Here is a 15015-nt window from a genome sequence, read left to right as displayed (position 1 = left end):
CAAAGCGAACTACTGTTTTGCTTTAACCTTTATTAGATAAGTTTACGATGAGACGTTTCGCTTTTAATTGGATGTATCGGGTGATAATTCGATTAAACGATATATCGATATTCTCACTTTCTATATTTGCTATAATGATCGATCGATCTTTTTTTTTGATCAAATTAACTCTTCGCTTTGCCCAAATTCAATAACAAAAGTTGTAATCAAATAGTATTTCGGACAATTTTTTCCCAAACATTGAATAATATAAAAACAAGCTTCGATAACATAAATGCTTACCATAAAAACCTATATTTGAAATTAGATGGTCTGAGACTCAGGATAAAGAAAAATAAACTACTGGCTATTTTTGGCATTTCAATGTTTTTCTCATGAGAATCTTTTGTGCCTTATCGTGATTAAACAAAAAAAGCAGGTTTTTTCAATTGAAAGTAAGGATCAAAAACTTAAAACTAAACGAACATAAATTATTAAGATAGGGGGAGGACACCCCCTTCGCAATAACTCGCTCTTTACGCTAAAGCTATTTAGAATGTCCAAAAAGCTATCTTATTCTAATTCAAATAACCTTGTGTTTCACTGTTTGTTCGTAAAGGATTAGGATACAAAGTCATTCTTTAGTGTAAAGAGCAAAGTATTTAAGAGGGGGCATCCCCCACGTCCCACCACTGAAAATTCTCCCAGAGAAAATTCGTCTCCTGAAAAAGGTCTGTTTACTTCCCAATAACAAATGCTATGTGTAAGCAATAGGTAACAGGCTTTTCTTTTTTGAATTAAATGAAAAATACAAGTTTTTAACTGAAAGTAAGGAGCGACACTAAAACATAAAACGAACAGAAATTATTCTGTATATGAAAGGTGCTGTTCCCTCCTCCACACCTCACTCTTTACACTGAAGTTTGACTCTTTGTCACAACTCTACTTTATAAAACATTAAAAACTTTAGCGTAAAGAGTGGGACGTTGAGGAGGGGACAACCCATTTCCATATACGGAATAACTTCTGTTCGTCTTAAAGTTGCTCCTTACTTCCAATTAAAAAACTTGTTTTTTCGGTCAATGTTCCTATTACCTGAACAATTGTTTAGGGTCATGAAACTATTGTTAATAGATGCATTTTGACCTTTTGAACTTCTTTTCTCTCTTACAAAACTACCGCAAACTCACCGTTAGGGAGTTATTATATATTTGCACATTAGGGGGGGGGGGGTAAAGCATAGCTTATATTAAATACAGCAATGGTTAGTTTACTTATTTAATATATGCTATGCTTTACCCCCACACCCCTAATGTGCAAATATATAGCCCAAATTTGTTTCTAAACTATTACAGATTCGCGATTTCAAATATCCGATCAACAAAACGGAAATGATTGCAATTCTATATGTGTAAATACAAGAATATTTGGGCCGGAATAACTCTATAATGGTGAGTTTGCGGTAGTTTTGCAAGAGAGAAAAGATGTTCAAAAAGTCAAAATGCATCTATTAACAATAGTTTCATGACCCTAAACAATTGTTCAGGTAATAGGAACATTGACCGTTTTTCATCTAATTTCTGGACGTTTTTCAACTAATTCAGGTTTGAATTTGGCTAAACGTATACATGAAAAGTAAAAACAAAATTTGCAAATTAATTTCGGAAGATTTATTCCTTATATGATGGATTGCCCCTACCTTTTTTGCCTTACTCTTTACGCTAAGCTGTTAGCACTTTTAAAAAAAGCTTCTCATTCTAATTAAAAGTCCCCGTGTTTCAGTGAACGCTCTAAAAAAATTAGGACAAACAGTCAAACTTTAGCGTAAAGAGAAAGGTAAAGCGTAAAGAACACCCTTCATATATCGAGGGGACAGCCTTTCCCCTCACGGAATTAAGTTTCATCCAGCGTAAATTAAACCTTCCCCCCGTCAAATTCCCTTTAGACAGTTCCATCCTCGCTGAGAATCTCCCTCCCTGTAAAATTGCTTGCAGACGATTCAGCCTGAAAAACTTTCCTTGGCATTCTTTCATTTGAATAAGACTTTAATCTCTAATCGCTTTCTTGATCACTCCAGTGATGCCCTATTCCATGGGAATTATTTCCCAGAAATCAAAACACATGGGAAATAGCCCCCGAATAATTCCGCTGGAACATCTCCGCATGAAAAATTGGCAGAAACCGTAATACTTCCTTGCCGGCCTTGATGTTTTCAATAGTTTATTTTATGTTATTAAAATATTAATGATATTCAATGCCACTATTACTACTGCTAACAACTCATCGCAGCATCAAACCGTCGGAGGCCAACACAGCTACGCACACTCCTCCATCCCAATCTATTTTAAGCCTCCCTCTATACACTGTCCCAGGAAGCTCCCATTTCCTTTAAATCTTTGTTTATGAAATCCTCCCTCCCGTCTATCCAAGCCATATTTGCCCACCAAATGTCATCACTGTAGCTTCCAATATTCTAATCTTGGTTTTCAAACTTATATTCCTATTCTTACAAATTGTGTTCTACTGTGAAAAAAAAACACCCTGAACCTTGGCTATTCTACTTTTTAACATCTTCACTGCTCGCACCATCTTTACTAATAATGCTACCAAGGTAAGTGAAGCTATCCATCTGATCAATCTTTTTGTTACCCAACGTCACCTTTTCATCTTCACTTATTCCTAGCCTTAGTGATTTAGTCTTCTTAACATTTATTTCAAACCTATTCCAGCTCCCCCCCCCCCCAAACTCGCAAAGCCTCTAAAAGCTAATTCATTTTGCTCATATTTTGATCTAGGATACTTAAATGATCAGCATAATCTAAGTCCAGGAGATTCCCCTCCCCCATTTGATTCCAGGGTCTCCCATTGCCTTTCCTGTGCTTCTTAAAACAAATCCATCAAAAGGATCCACATAAAGAGGGATACCATACAAGGATAAAACCTTTACTAAATCTCTTCTATCAACAGAATCAAACGCTTGTTCATAATCAATAAAACTGAGAAGTAAGGGTGTTTATCACTTCTTAACTATTAACCTAAGAGTGAAAATTTGGTCGATTTATCCTCTACCTTTTCTTAAACCGCACTGTTCTTCTCTTAAAATTTTGTCTACAGTATCTCTTAGATTAAAAAGTATCTTATTAATAAGTAATTTGCTACGTACAGAGACCTGACTAATGCCTCGATAATTACCACACTCATTCTTATAAATTTTTTTTATTTGGTTTAATTAAGGTTTTCCTAAAATCGCTAAGTAATTCCCCTTAAAAAAAAATCATATTCATAACCTTCGGTAACTTATTTCTAACCTCAGAGCCGCCTTATTTAAGAAACACATTTACCACACTATCTGCATTTGAAGCCTTATTACTTTTTAATCCCTTTAGTACTGTGCTAATTCTTCCCCACAAAACAAATCTTCCTTCACATCTAAGGTATCATAAACTTGATAACCTGCAACTCTAACTCGGTTAAGCACATTCTCAAAATCTTCTACCATTCCCTCTTTAACCCTTTCCTTATTATTAGTTGTAGCCCCATTCTCATCTATAACTGGAACAGGTCTGGATTTTCTACTCTATCTCAATTTATTAACACGCTAGTACAATATTTTTCTAATTTGCCGTATAGCTCCATCTTCCAGATCCTCGGCAATTTTATCCATGGCTTTCACACCTCCTTAGTTCATTACAGTTCTTAGTTCTTTACAGTCCTTAGTTCTTTACATTCCTTTTTTCCCATTAAATCTATCACTCAGATAATTCTTGCACGAGCCCCTTCTCACTATTAAACATAAAGCCTTTTCACTAATATTCCTAGCTGCAGTCCCAACTTTCTTCCCTAAAACACCATTAGCAACTTCATAAATGGTTTCCTAAAATAATTCCATCCATCTTCCACGTTGTCAAACTTTAAACTCTCCAGTTTAGTATTTAACTGTTCCTAAAAAGTTTCTCTCAAATTCTCATCCTGGAGTCTACTAACATCATAATTTCCCGGGAGATAGTTACTCTTCCGAAATTTCAGCTTTAAATTAACCCTAGATTTTACCAGATGGTCATCTTTATTTTAACATCGATAACAGCACTCCTATATGCCCTAGTATCTTGTATTGATCCTTCCAGTCTTCGATTTACAATATCATAATTTAGGTTTGCTGTCTTACCTTCACATGAATCCTATGTTAACTGATCGGTAATTTTATAACCAAACATCGTATTGCTTATAACTAGATTGTTATACTTACAAAATTGCAACAGTCAGTAGCCATTGCTGTTTTCTTTTCCCACGCCAAAGTTACCTAGGCTAGGATACCATCTATACCGATTTCTACCGACCTGGGCGTTGAAATCTAATAAAAATAGAATATTTCTAGCTTGGACCGTATCGATTTGTTTCTGTAAGTGTAAGAAAAATTCGTCTGGAGTCCTAGTATCTCCGTCGGTCCGCTCTAAAGGGGCATATAACACTATAACTGATACCCTGAACTTTTTAGTTATAGAACGAGTCATTTGTTTTCACATTATTAATATTTTCCCAGCCTTAACAAGACCTAGTAACTTCCTTATTCATCATGAGCCCTACTTTCTGTCTTTGTACCCTACCCTTACTACCTATGTAAACAAATTCCATATCACCTATTGTCACACTTCCTATCCCTGGGATATGCCCTTTCTGAAACTCCTATTTTTAATGTTTAGCAGGAGGTAGGATGTTAAGTGAAATAGGTTAAAGACACGAAAATTTTGATTATGTTTTGAAAATCTTGAAAATCTTCCGTCGAAAAATAATTACTTCTAGAATGCCAAGGAAATCGATTCCGGATAAAAATATTAGAGATTATTTGATAGTATGCAGTTCATTTTTAATATAGAAGAACTCATGTTTTCTTGCCTGCTCTGAATGGCACTAAACTTATTTAAATCATGGTTTTGTCTCTTTTATGTGATTTGTTATCAAAAACGGACAAAGATTAATTTAAAAAGCAAAGGTCTTATGAGGGAAGTTCAGGGCGAAGTTAAAACTTAAAGCGAACATAAATTATTACCTTGCAGCCTAAATTATATAAACCAAATAAAAATTATCTAAATTATATTGATAAAACTAGTGTAAATAAACCAATTGGTGATATTTCCTGTGTTTACAGAATTTAGAAAACTAGGGTGAAGAAAACTAGTTTCACGAAGAGAAAAATCAACTTGCAATAAGTTTCACAATGAAAAATCAGAGAGAATGCGCCGCAAACAATCACAAAAAAGGAATGCGCTGTCATTACGTAACATCCAATGTGTGCGCTATCATTACGTAACACCCACGTTTGCAACGACATTACGTAAGATCCATGTGTGTGTCTCCCTCAGTTACAACCGGGACTTCCCACGGGCCCTGAAGAAACAAGTCACGTTAGAATGCGTCACCTTTAACCCTGGTTAATATTGGCTATTGCATAAGAACTAAACAAATCATGAAGAAAAACTTCTTTTAGAAAAATGTTTTAAAAAACGTCTTGAAATGTCTTGATACGTCTTGAAAAAGACGTATTGATACGTTTTATCTAAATTATATTGATAAAACTAGTGTAAATAAACCAATTGGTGATATTTCCTGTGTTTACAGAATTTAGAAAACTAGGGTGAAGAAAACTAGTTTCACGAAGAGAAAAATCAACTTGCAATAAGTTTCACAATGAAAAATCAGAGAGAATGCGCCGCAAACAATCACAAAAAAGGAATGCGCTGTCATTACGTAACATCCAATGTGTGCGCTATCATTACGTAACACCCACGTTTGCAACGACATTACGTAAGATCCATGTGTGTGTCTCCCTCATTTACAACCGGGACTTCCCACGGGCCCTGAAGAAACAAGTCACGTTAGAATGCGTCACCTTTAACCCTGGTTAATATTGGCTATTGCATAAGAACTAAACAAATCATGAAGAAAAACTTCTTTTAGAAAAATGTTTTAAAAAACGTCTTGAAATGTCCTGATACGTCTTGAAAAACGCCTTGACGAAAAAGTTCTTTAAAAAACGTCTTGAAATGTTTTGAAAAATGTCTTAAAAACGTCTTGAAATGTCTTGAAACCATCTTGAACTCTTGAAGAAAAAGGTCTTAAAAAACGTCCTGAAATGTCTTGAAACGTCTTGAAGAAAAATGTCTTCAAACCTCTTGAAACTCGCCTTGAAGAAAATTTTTTTGAAATGTCTTGAAACCTCTTGAAAACGTCTTGAAGAAAAATGTATTAAAAACGTCTTGGAATGTCTTTAAACATCTTGAAAAACCTCTTGAAGAAAAATGTTTTAACAAAACTCCCCCGCTTGACTAGTGGACTCTTACACGTATTGTTATGTAACACCCCAAACCCCTATTACGTAACATTCAAAGTAATCCTGGAGTAAAGAAGCCCTGACGGTTTTTAATCTTAACAGTCTTAAAAATCCCGAAGTAAACAAGCACCAACCCTGTCATTAGTGGGCCCCGTGAAGGTTTTTTAAGTACTCTCTATTGTGTTACTATCTTAGAAATCCTGGGGTAAAAAAGCCCTGAAGTTTGTTTTCAAAGAAACTATTGTGTATCACGCAAAGAAATCCTGACTTGGTGGGGGCCCTGAAGGTTTTTTAAAGAACAGCCACGGTAATCCTGGAGTAAGGAAGCCCCTAAATTATTTTAAAAGAAACTATTACGTAACATGTACCTGCGTCTCTTAGAAAACATTCCTTATGACGTAAGAAACACCTGGTGGCTGCGTTTAAAAGCAGGGATAGGGATGTCATAGGATTTGTTGATAGGTCACTACTACTATCAGCTGACCGTGTTGATGTCAATCAGCAGTCTGTTATTCATGCGGAAATAACGCATCAGTCGAATTATCTCTGATTCGAATTAATTATCTGATTGTCTGAATGGAGTGCTCAGACATCTAAACCTAACTTCCTGAGACAGAGAACCTAACTTTCCTTCAGTCAAGGCCTCTAAAGGCTAAAATGAGTGCAACAAATATCCAACCGATTGCCTTTCAAATGATTTGAACTAAAAATTGTTTTTAAAGCAAATGTGTCTCACTAAGATCTCCAATTCTTGAGATATTGAGAAAAAAGATATTATTCTGTTCCAGTTACCTTGTGCTGAAACAGTTATTCTTAGAGCATTAATGACAAAAGGTCAGAATTAAGCGAATGGACCCGGTGTTGAGGAGGGGACAGCCCCCTCATGTACAGATTGATTTCTGCTTGCTTTTTACTTTCATGTGAAATAACTTGGTTTTATTTAATGCCTGTTCGTTTTTAATGCCTAGCTCAGGGCTACCCTAAATATAAGGAGAACAACCACCCCTCAAACCCGATTGTTTGAATCAAAGTTAAACCTTTCAAGAACTGTGCTTCGAGAAAAAGAGCTCTACTAGTGTCTTTACTTTTCGAAATAAAGTATAATTGTTAAAAATGAACTTTCGTCCCCGTAATAAGAAGAAACATTTCACCCTCTGTATAGGCCTATATATATATACTCTTTTCATGATATATATATATATATATATGTATATATATATATATATATATATATATATATATATATATATATATATCTATATATATAAAAATAAGTTGTCTGTGTGTGGATCTGTGGATCAGGTGACGTCATGTTTGTTCGCATATGACGTCTGAATTATTTCACACTAATACAAAAGAAGAAAAAAACTAAAAAAGGTAAAAACTACAAAAAAAAACTAAAAAGAAAAAAAAAAACTAAAAAAGCTAAAAAACTAAAAAAAAAACTAAAAAAAGGTAAAAATCTAATAACTAAAAAAAAAACTGAAAAAAATAAAAAAAGGCAAAAACTACAAAAAAAAAATAAAAACTAATAAAAAAACTAAAAAAGCTAAAAAACTAAAAAAACTAAAAAAAACTAAAAAAAGGTAAAAAACTAAAAAAAACTAAAAACTAAAAAAGAAAAAAACTAAAAAAAAGGAAAAAACTGAAAAATAAAAGAGAAAAAGAAAACTAAAAAAATATGAATAAATATATATAAAAATAAGTTGTTTGTGGGTTATGTCTGTCTGTCTGTCTGTCGAGTGACGTCTTGTTTGTCCGCATATGACGTCTGAATTATTTCACACTAATACAAAAGAAGAAAAAAAACTAAAAAAGGTAAAAACTACAAAAAAAACTAAAAAGAAAAAAAACTAAAAAAGCTAAAAAACTAAAAAAAACTAAAAAAAGGTAAAAAACTAAAAACTAAAAAAAAACTGAAAAAAACTAAAAAACTAAAAAAACTAAACAAAGGTAAAAAACAAAAAAAACTAAAAACTAAAAAAGAAAAAACTAAAAAAAAGGAAAAAACTGAAAAATAAGAGAAAAAGAAAACTAAAAAAATATTAATAAATATAAAAAATATAAATATAAATATAATATAAATTAGCAATCAACAAAGCACCGAGACACAAATGACGACCGGGACACAGGGAGTATAAATGACGACCAGGACATAAGTAAAAAAAACTAAAAAAACTAAAAAATCTAAAAATCTAAATAAACTAAAAAAGAAAAAAAAGAAAAAAGGAAAAAAATAAAGGAGAAAAACAAAACTAAAAAACGAATGTATATACAGACCGGGACACCGGGATACAAATGACGACCGGGACACAGGGAATATAAATGACGACCGGGACACAGGGACACAACTACAATGGGGACGCCGGGGGGCACAGGGGGATATAAATGACGACCGGACACAAGGAATATAAATGACGCCCGGGACACTCAAAGAGAAATCACAGACTGGAACACCGGGACACAAATGACGACCGGGACACAGGGAATATAAATGACGACCGGGACACAGGGACATAACTACAAAGGGGACGCCGGGGTGCACAGGGGGATATATAAATGACGATGGCGACTCAGGGAATGGTCGATTAGCAATCACCATCAACAAAGCTCAAGGGCAATCATTAGAATCATGAGGTATAGATCTGAATACGGATTGTTTTCCCATGGACCATTATATGTTGCATGTTCAAGAGTCGGTAAACCTGACAATCTATTTATATGCACAGACAATGGGACAGCAAAGAATGTTGTATATTCGCAAGTTTTACGTAGTTAAAAACATTATATATATATATATATATATATATATATATATATATATATATATATATATATATATATATATATATATATATATATATATATATATATATATATATATATATATATATATATATATATCTATCTATATTCACAGGTGGGACATAGGGACACAACTACAATGGCGCGTAACTAATATGGCGCGTAACGACTTACGCGCGCGGGGGGGCTTGGGGGGGGCGAAGCGCCCCCACCAACTAGGTGTTGGGGTGGCGCGAAGCGCCACCCCAACAGCTAGTATATATATATATATATATATATCATGCAAATATTGTTGTTATCCAGAATAATGACAATAGACATAGATAGTATATACCCTTAAACTACACAAAATTAAAGCCGTTTATCTGCCGTCCTAGTAATAATTCTTAGCAACGATTTTACCAAAGAAAACTGTTGATTCTATTACCAATTATTGCGTTTCCTTAAGCTAAGGAAACAGTGTTATAGATTCTCTTACCAAATGAATCGCTATGGTGAAAATTGTTAGAGAATTGAAAGCAGAAAAAATCAAACATTGATAATGCAGCAAAGTAGGATGAGTTTTTTATGGCACTTGGTATTAACCAAGTGACATATAGCAGTCGCCAATTCTGTCGGTCTGTCTGTCGGTCTGTCTGTCGGTCTGTCTGTCTGTCGGTCTGTCCCGGTTTTGCTACTTTAGGCACTTCCAGGTAAGCTAGGACGATGAAATTTGGCAAGCGTATCAGGGACAGGACCAGATTAAATTAGAAATAGTCGTTTTCCCGATTTGACCATCTGGGGGGGAGTGGGGGCCCGGTTAATTCGCAAAAAATAGAAAAAATGAAGTATTTTTAACTTATCAGTGGGTATTTGGATCTTAATGAAATTTGATGTTTGGAATGATATTGTGTCTTAGAGCTCTTATTTTAAATCCCGACCGGATCTGATGACATTGGGGGGAGTCGGAGGGGGAAAACCTAAAGTCCCGGTTTTGCTACTTTAGGCATTTCCAGGTAAGCTAGGACGATGAAATTTGGCAAGCGTATCAGGGACCGGACCAGATTAAATTAGAAATAGTCGTTTTCCCGATTTGACCATCTGGGGGTGGGGAGTAGGGGCCGGTTAATTCGGAAAAATAGAAAAAATGAAGTATTTTTAACTTATGAGCGGGTGATTGGATCTTAATGAAATTTGATGTTTGGAATGATATTGTGTCTCAGAGCTCTTATTTTAAATCCAGACTGGGTCTGATGACATTGGGGGGAGTTGGAGGGGGGAAACCTAAAATCTTGGAAAACACTTAGAGTAGAGGGATCGGGATGAAACTTGATGGGAAAAATTAGCGCAAGTCCCAGATACATGATTGACATAATCGGAACTTATTTGTTCTCTTTGGGGTAGTTGGGGGGGGGGGAGTAAGTCTTAAAAATTAGAAAAATGAGGTATTTTCAACTTACGAACGGGTGATCGGATCTCAATGAAATTTGATGTTTAGAAGGATATCGTGTCTTAGAGCTCTTATTTTAAATCCCGACCAGATCTGGTGATGGGGGCGGGGAGTTGGGAGGGGGACCCTAAAACTTGGAAAACACTTAGAGTGGAGGGATCGGGATGAAACATGGTGGGAAAAATAAACACAAGTCCTAGATAGATGATTGACATAAACGGAACGGATCCGCTTTCTTTTGGGTAGTTGGGGGGGGGGGGGTAATTCTGAAAAATTAGAAAAAATGAGGTATTTTTAACTTACGAACGGGTGATTGGATCTCCATGAAATTTGATTTTTAGAAGGATATCGTGGCTCAAAGCTCTTGTTTTAAATCCTGACCGGATCTGGGGACATTGGGGGAAGTTTGGGGTGGGGAGACCTAAAATGATGGGAAACGCTTAGATTGGAGGGATTGGGATGAAACTTGGTTGGAAAAATAAGCAAAAGTCTTGCATACGTAATTTACATAATTGGAACGGATCCGCTCAATTGCGGGGGGGGGGGGGGGTAATTCTGAAAAATAAGAAAAATAACGTATTTTTAACTTACGAAGGAGTGATCGGATCTTCATGAAACTTCATATTTAGAAGGACCTCGTAACTCTGATATCTTATTTTAAATCTCAACCGGATCAAACGTAATTGGGGGGGGGGGCAGTTGGGGGGGACTGGAAATCTTAGAAAATACTTAAAGCGGTGAGATCAGGATGAAACTGGATGGGAAGAATAGAAACCTGTCTAAGATACGTGACTGACATAACTGGACCGGATCTGCTCTCTTTGGTGGAATTGGGAGGGGGGAGGTAATTTTGAAAATTGAGGTATTTGTAACTTACGAAAGGGTGACCAGATCTTAATGAAATTTGATATTTAGAAGGATCTTGTGCTATAAAGTTTAACTTTAGGTTCTGACCTTCTCACAAGTGCCAAATGAGCTCTTGGCTCTTGGCTCTTCCGACCTCGTACCATATGAGCTCTCGGCTCTTCCGACCTCGTCCAAATGAGCTCTTGGCTCTTCCGACCTCGTACCATATGAGCTCTCGGCTCTTCCGACCTCGTCACAAGTGCCATATGAGCTCTTAGCTCTTGTTTTACGGTATAAATAAAAAAGACAAGTTTCTTTTAAATGAAAGTAAGGAGCGACATTAAAACTTAAAACGAACAGAAATTAATCCGTATATTAAAGGGGCTTTTCCTCCTCAACGCCTCGCTTTTTACGCTAAAGTTTGATTCTTTCTCTTAACTCTACTTCTTAAAACAGTAAAAAACTTAAGCGTAAAGAGCGGGGCGTTGAGGAGGAAAAGCCCCTTTCATATACGTGGAAACCGGAAATCTTGGAAAACGCTTATAAATGTCATAGATACGTGATTGACATAACCGGACTGGATCCGCTCTCTTTGGAGGAGTTAGGGGGTGGGGTTCAGTGCTTTGGCAAGTTTGGTGCTTCTGGACGTGCTATGACGATGAAAATTGGTAGGCGTGTCAGGGAGCTGAACAAATTGACTTGGTAAAGTCGTTTTCCCCGATTCGACCATCTGAGGGGCTGAAGGGAGAGGAAAATTAGAAAAATTGAGGTATTTTTAACTTACGAGTGGGTGATCGGATCTTAATGAATTTTGATATTTAGAAGGACCTCGTGACTCAGAGCTCTTATTTTAGATCCCGACCGGCATTAAGCCTCTGATTTTCCTTTTAAAGTAATCTATTGATTCCTAGAATTTTGCTAGAGCTCATACCATATGAGCTCTTGGCTCTTCCGACCTCGTCACGAGTGCCATATGAGCTCTTAGCTCTTGTTTTTATTCTTTTAAATAGTAGAGCTGTGATAAAGAGTCAAACTCTAGCGTAAAGATCGAGGCGTTGCTGAGAACTGATTTTATATACGGAATAATTTCTGTTCGTTTTAAGTTTTAATGGTGCTCCTTACTTGCAGTCAAAAAACATTACCTAACTTACCTAAGCTGAAGTGTATGTGTAAAATTGCTAGTCATTTTAAGAAACAAAATTTCTTTTTTCAGGCTGCAAGCAAAGACATGGCAGGTATTTGTTAATTTTGACTTAAACATCTTACAAGACAAACTGTTATGCATTCATTGAAGACTGTATGTTTGTGACATAGTAAAGGCGTTAATCCTGGCCCCTAATTCATTACCTTGGCTTTGCTGGCCTGCACACCGTCTTAGAAGACTCTTCTCAGGGTGAGTCATCTTATTTCAGTCTTACGTCTAATAAACATCGTTCTGGAGCTCTTACTATCGAAGGCTGATTTTCTTTATAAGCTATATCTTAAGCCCATGTTAAAATACACTCAAGTACGTTTTTATGGCACTTGGTATTAACCAAGTGACATATAGCGATCACAAATTCTGTCGGTTTGTCTGTCGGTCGGTCTGTTGGTCTGTCTGTCCCGGTTTTGCTACTTTAGGCACTTCCAGGTAAGTTAGGACGATGAAATATGGCAGGCGTATCTGGGACCGGGCCAGATTAAATTAGAAATAGTCGTTTTCCAGATTTGACCATCTAGGGGGGGGGGAGTGGCGGGCCGATTAATTCAGAAAAAACAGAAAAATGAAGTATTTTTAACTTACGAATGGGTGATGGGATCCTAATGAAATTTGATGTTTGGAAGGATATTGTGTCTCAGAGCTCTTATTTTAAATTCCGACCAGGTCCGGTGACATTGGGGGGAGTTGGAAGGAGGAAACCTAAAATCTTGGAAAACGCTTAGAGTGGAGGAATCGGGATGAAAATTGGTGCGAAAAATAAGTAGAAGTCCTAGATACGTTATTGACATAGTCGGAATGAATCTGCTCTGTTTGGAGGAGTGGGGGGGAGGGTTAATTCTGAAAAATGAGGTATTTTTAACTTACGAAGGAGTGATCGGATCTTAATGAAATTTGAAGTTTGGAAGGATATTGTGTCTCAGAGCTCTTATTTGAAATCCCGACTGGATCCGGTGACATTGGGGGGAATTGAGGGGGGACCTAAAATCTTGGATAACGCTTAGAGTGGAGGGATCGGGATGAAACTTGGTGGGAAAAATAAGCACAAGTCCTAGATACGTGATTGACATAACCGGAACAGATCCGCTCTCTTCGGTAGGGTTGGGGGGGGGGAGGTTTAATTCTGAAAATTAGAAAAATGAGGTATTTTTAACTTACGAAGGAGTGATCGGATCTTAATGAAATTTGATGTTTGGAAGCATATCGTGTCTTACAGCTCTTATTTTAAATCCCGACCGGATCCGGTGACATTGGGGGGAGCTGGTGGGGGGAGGGGGAAGAGCCTAAAATCTTGGAAAAGGCTTAGTGGAGGGATTAGGATGAAACTTGGTGGTAAAAATAATCATAAGTCCTAGATACGTGATTGACATTACCGGAACGGATCTGTTCTCTTCGGGGGAGTTGGGGGGAGGAGGGTTAATTCTGAATAATTAAAAAATGAGGTATTTTTAACTGACGGTGGAGTGATCGGATCTTACTGAAATTTTATGTTTGGAAAGATATCGAGTCTCGGAGCTCTTACTTTAAATCCCGACCGGATCTGGTAACATTGGGGGGAGTTGGGGGGGACCTACAATCTTTGAAAACGCTTAGAGTGGAGGGATCGGAATGAAACTTGATGGGAAAAATAATTATAAGTCCTAGATACGTGATTGACATAACTGGAACGGATGTGCTCTCTTTGGGGAAATTTGGGGGGAGAGGGCTAATTCTGAAAAATTAGAAAAATGAGGTATTTTTAACTTACGAAGGAGTGATCGGATCTTAATGAAATTTGATATTTGGAAGGATATCATGTCTCAGAGCTGTTATTTTAAATCCCGAATGGGTCCGGTGAAGGGGAAGTTTCGGGGGGGGGGGGCGGAACCTAAAATCTTGGAAAACGCTTAGAGTGGAGGGATCGGGATGAAACTTGTTAGGAAAAATAATCACAAGTCCTAGATATGGGAGTGACATAACCGGAACGGATCTGCTCTCTTTGGGGGAGCTGGGTGGAGGCTCTTATTTTAAATCCCGACCGGCATTAAGCCTCTGATTTTCCTTTTAAAGCAATCTTTTAGTTGATTTTAAATTTGAATTAGCGCCTTTTTAAAATTGCATTTTTTTTGTTATTGGACCTTTAGCTTTTGCCTTGGCTTGTTTTTCGCCATTATGAAAAACATAACGCCGAACAATTGTTTTTTTTTAGAAGAGGCTGATGCAGTATCTGGTTCTTGGCTTAAATCCTTATAAACTCTAATGTCGTTGTTTATATCTATTTCGTCGCTTGGAGCTCTTATAAAATGTTTAACTTCGACTTCTGCCTCGGCTTGTCTTTTGTCATTTTCAATTTGTCATTTTCAATTTTTGTAAGTTTTTAATCCACTCTCGCTTTTCTTCTAACCCCATTTTTCTTTCTTCTTCATTTTGGATTTTTATTACTTTCGACAA

The 15015-nt window shown here is 36.6% G+C and overlaps 1 protein-coding gene across 4 annotated transcripts in view; it reads left to right on the top strand.

The window, feature by feature from the left end:
• Positions 1-15015, top strand: part of LOC136033713 (protein yippee-like 2) — a 90762-nt gene that overhangs the window by 22936 nt on the left and 52811 nt on the right. For all 4 annotated transcript variants that reach the window (XM_065714592.1, XM_065714593.1, XM_065714591.1 and 1 more), the window contains exon 2: positions 12601-12780. The gene's annotated coding sequence lies outside the window, so the exon portion shown is untranslated. The remainder of the gene's footprint in view (positions 1-12600; positions 12781-15015) is intronic.

The sequence above is a fragment of the Artemia franciscana genome, chromosome 12 (genome assembly GCF_032884065.1).
Source record: "Artemia franciscana chromosome 12, ASM3288406v1, whole genome shotgun sequence".
NCBI lineage: Eukaryota > Metazoa > Arthropoda > Branchiopoda > Anostraca > Artemiidae > Artemia > Artemia franciscana.
The sequence above is the reverse complement of the archived record's forward strand: the minus strand, read 5'-3'. Positions and strand labels throughout refer to the sequence as shown.